Genomic DNA, 4,785 nt, shown 5'->3' on the forward strand with positions numbered 1-4,785 from the left:
TATATAAAATAAAAATATAAAAATATATAGAGAAGAGTAAATTTCACTGGTGTTTAAAATATTAGTACTATGGAAAAAGGAGGATGATGCTTTGGTATCAGCATATCTACTTCATTATTAAGTGGATGACATTTATATTGAGAAAAGTTAATGGTGAAGTGTACTCATCCTCATAGATTTACTGTGATTATTATTTGAGATAATCTATAAAAGGTAATTAACATAGTTCCTGATATATAGTAATTATTAATATTAGAATCATCATTATTCATAAACATATTGCAGTATATATGGTAAAGAAATAAAATGTTTTCACAGAATTCATGTGGCCTTAATGTACATGTTATTTTAAAAGTTATTAAATAATGGTATTACATAATGCATGTTATTTAACATAAGTCATTCATAAGCCTAAACCACATGTTATTTAGAAAATAAATCTTTGATAAAGTATTAAATTCTATATTCTCTTTCTCCTATTTAATGGAATGATCATTATTATAGAAAGAAATACTGAAGCAAGGGCTGTTGGCAGTAGTGGGGATTGGGGTTGGGGTGAAAGGTAGAGGTAGATGGATAAATACACTCTAAAATTAATACCATTAAATTTTAGCACCTACCAAGGAGTCTTCCAAAGTAATTACCACTCTTTCATTCATTTTGTATTTATCTATTAATTTAGGCCTGATCACTTCCAATTACGTCCTTGAATACACCTACTATCATTAGGGCTTTTTTTTTGTAATTTATTATTCTCCTGTTGACATAAATGGAAGAATTGAAAGCAAGAAAACATGGAGATCACTTTCAGTATTCGCAGATGACATCTATAGGTTTCTCTACAAACCTATAGAGAAAAATGGTAAAGTTGGTAGTAATGGTTCAACGAAGTATCACATGCCTGGGAGGTAGAGAAATTTCCTCCAAATAACCTCCTGATACATGTGGAGGGGATTTATGAAACCGGTTAATGGTCTTGGGAAATTGTTATCAGTGGCCAAACTTTTACGTAAGCATAAAGAACTAAAATAATAATCTAAGTGTCCTATATACCATTTTTTAAAATGACCATCATTTTTTTGATAACAAAAGGGTTTTGGGAGAATGATATCATAGAAGATGGCACAGTAGGAAGCACCAATAATCAGTCTCTCCCGAAAACAACTATTCTGGTGGCAAGACTGTCAGAATCAACTACTGAGAAACTCTGATGTAAAGTCAAACACTGGTATTGTCCAGGAGAGTGCTTGATTAAGATAGAGGCTGGTATTTAAGGAATTTTCTGTCAAGTCACTTCATTAGCTGACTAATGACGAGTTAATGGGTGCAGCACACCAACATGGCACATGTATACATACATAACAAACCTGCACGTTGTGCACATGTACCCTAGAAATTAAAGTATAATAATAAAAAAAAAAGAGGATATACAGCGGGATATTTTTTGAAGCAGGGAGGAGACTAGCAATTGTTTAGTTTTTGGCCAGGCTAGTCATTACACAAATATTTGCTTTGTGATAACTAAGTTTTATACTTTTATGCACTTTTCTGCAAGTGTGTTATATTTCACAATAAAATTATGTTAAGGAAAATAAAATGAAGGGCGTCAGACTAAACCAGAAAGTCTGGATGACAGAAGATAATAAAAGCAATGCCTTCAAAAAAAAAAAAAAGAAAAAAAAGAAAGAAACATTGTACTTAAAGTCTTATCAGGAGTAATCAAATAAGAAAAAGAAATAATAGACATGTTAGAAAAGAAGTAAAAACTATCTATTGCAAATGACATGATTTTCTATATTAAACAAATCCAGTAATTTTTCAGGGCACAAGATGAACATAAAAAACTTAATTGTGTTATACACAATGGCAACAAACAATGAAACAAAGAAATTAAGGAAATTCCATTTATGATAACATCCAAAGGGGAAACAACACATAGGAAGAAGTAACGTGAGGAAGTGTAAGGTATGCACACTAAAAATTACAAAACATTACTGAAAGAAATTAAAGAAGGCCCAAATAAAAGGAAATATATCCTGGATTGGCAATCAAAAGACTTATTATTGTTAAGAGAACAAAACTTTCCAAAGTAATGAGAGCATTCAGTGCAACTCAATCAATATCCCAATGGCTCGTCTTGCAGAAATGGGAAAACTGATTTTCAATTTCATGTGAATGTTGCCTTAATAGTTAAGACAACATTGAAAGAAAAAAATGATTTAAGACTCAAATTTCCCAATTTCAAGACTTACTACAAAGTTTCAGTAGTCAAATATGGTACTAGCACAAGCATAGACATATAGACCAATGGAATAGAATTGACAGTCCAGAAATAAACCCAAGCATCCATGACTAATTGATTTTTGACAAGGGTATCAGGACAAGTCAATGGGGGAATGAGTAGTCTCTAACAAATGGTGGTGAATAACTGGAAAAATATATACTAAAGAATAAAGTTGAACCCCTTCCTCACACCCTACACAAAATTTAACTCAAAACGCACCATAGCCTAAATGAAGGTCTAAAAGTATAAAACTATTGAAAGAAATCACAGGGTAAATCTTCATGATCAGACAATGGATTCTTGACACCAAAAGCATGAACAACAAAAGAAAAAATAGATAAGTGGGAATGTGAAAATAATCATAAAAGGTACATGGCCCATCTCAAATTAGAGAAGTTGGCTTTTAGACTTTTAAAATATTGATGCTAGTTTTGTGGCATTTGTATTCTCTGTAAGAATCAAGTAATATTTTAAATTTATTTTATTAGTCATGACTATGTCTCAGTTCATAAGGCAAATACTCATATGTGAGTGTAAGGTATATTTTAAATTCAGATTGGAAGCACTTCTTGCTGCATATACAGATTTATTATCTAAGTGGTTATGGTCTTTAAGTTGGCAATTACTGCTTTAAATGTGTCTGCAAACAAAAGTAGTTTGAATATCTAAAAAGTTTTAAATATAATAAAAACATTAAAATTTTAAATATCTAGACCACACTTTGTTTACCAAAAGGCTAACTTCCTTTATACTAAGTAATATTTGTAAATGTATATATTTTAAAGTTTACAAATTAAAACTTATATTTGCATTTCTCAATTTTTCTTAAGAGTTCTGGGATCTTTGGTTAACTCCAGATAGTAATAACCTAAAATTCCAGATTCTTAAATAAAAACTTTTCATTATTGTTCATTTAGGATTTACTTGTTTACTACATACGTAATTAGTTTTAATCAAATAGAATATAGAGATTATAGTAAATTAAGTATATATGACTATATTTTTCTAGTGTCTAAATACCATCAAGCCAGGAGTTAAACCTTACTGACCATCATATTCCTATGCCTAAGGTAACAGATGTTCATGGACTACACATTGATTGAATTAACACTTTTTCAATTATTAGGGTAGAACTTGTTTCTACTAGAGAAATAGAAACAAGTTGTCTGTAGTGCCATTTTTGTGATCAAAATTTTTAACTACTTCGGATTTTGAACATAAAAACTGTCAACCATTTAATTTTACAAGGTCCAACAGCAACTATAAAAAACAAAGTAAAAAAATTCTTAGTATTAAATTTTAACATAGTCTTATTCTACTGATCTTTTTATTAGCAGCAGAGGAGGAATGAATCATCAATTTACATATACTCTTGAACTTGAGGAGATGTTTTCTGCACTTGGGTAAAATAATAATGATGTATAATATTACCTTCCACTTATTACAAGCTATCCTAATCATTGACCATCCTTGAACATACTCATTGCTGTACCTATGCAAAAAATGCAAATACATTTCTTTCAAAATAATTCTAACTGATTATTGTTACCTTAGAATGTACATAAAATGATGAAGATGGCTATAACATACTTTTAAATTTATTTATGGATTTTTCCCCCAGAAACCTCAGCATGATCTTTGACTTTCCCTTCTTCTCTGTCTCTCAAAAATGCTCAAGCTGTTACGCGTTCCCAGACCCATGGTGGGTGTCAATTCTCTACAGTCTTGAAGAAAATATGAAACAGAATTGTGAAACTATTTCAATGTTATATTACTTAATAATAATAATGGTAAGAAATAGGGCAAAATTTGTATCATTGAATTCACCAGGCATAATTGGAACCTATTTGAATGTTGTCAGCAACAGAATGTTGCTTTAGCATTTCCTGTAAATTTAAAGTAAAGCAAAAACAAAAAAGAGACTAAAAGTAATGTTTACTTTTCATATTTCCAGTGTAATCAAGTAACATGACTAATATCTCCTCTGGATAAGTAAAATTCTACTTGCATCATCATTTGAAATTCTTTCCTGTAAAATGTATACTAAAATTTTATCATGTAATGCTTTCAGTTCCACTGAGGAAAGATATTAATTTATGGAAATGTTTATAAATATAATCTATAGCAAATCATTATACATCTATTGGATCCTTGCATCTTAGGATATTGTATAGTAATAAAAGGCTCTTAATTCTGATGAAATAATTCATAGAGCAAAATATAGTGTAAATTTTCCTTGCAAAGTGTTCTGAAAATTGCTAGGTAGTTAAAATAATAACAATGTAATAAATAACAAAGTAATAAAGCCAGCACTCATGAATCATATTTTTACTTTTCCAGAAGCCCAGGAAAATGTAATGGTCACCTTAATTCTGAATTATTTCTGTGATTGTAAATATGAGTAAATACTGTGTTTTTTGAATCTTTTGACTGTAATAATACAATGGCCTCAAAGAATAGTCTTATCAAAGATTACATTACCTTTTGAAGGAAAAACTGAG

At 30.1% G+C, this 4,785-nt stretch overlaps 1 protein-coding gene across 1 annotated transcript in view; it reads right to left on the bottom strand.

The window, feature by feature from the left end:
- Positions 1-4,785, bottom strand: part of LOC105551241 (glypican-5-like) — a 768,847-nt gene that overhangs the window by 615,796 nt on the left and 148,266 nt on the right. The window lies entirely within an intron of this gene.

Source organism: Mandrillus leucophaeus, unplaced genomic scaffold (genome assembly GCF_000951045.1).
Source record: "Mandrillus leucophaeus isolate KB7577 unplaced genomic scaffold, Mleu.le_1.0 Scaffold511, whole genome shotgun sequence".
In the NCBI taxonomy this organism is placed as follows: domain Eukaryota; kingdom Metazoa; phylum Chordata; class Mammalia; order Primates; family Cercopithecidae; genus Mandrillus; species Mandrillus leucophaeus.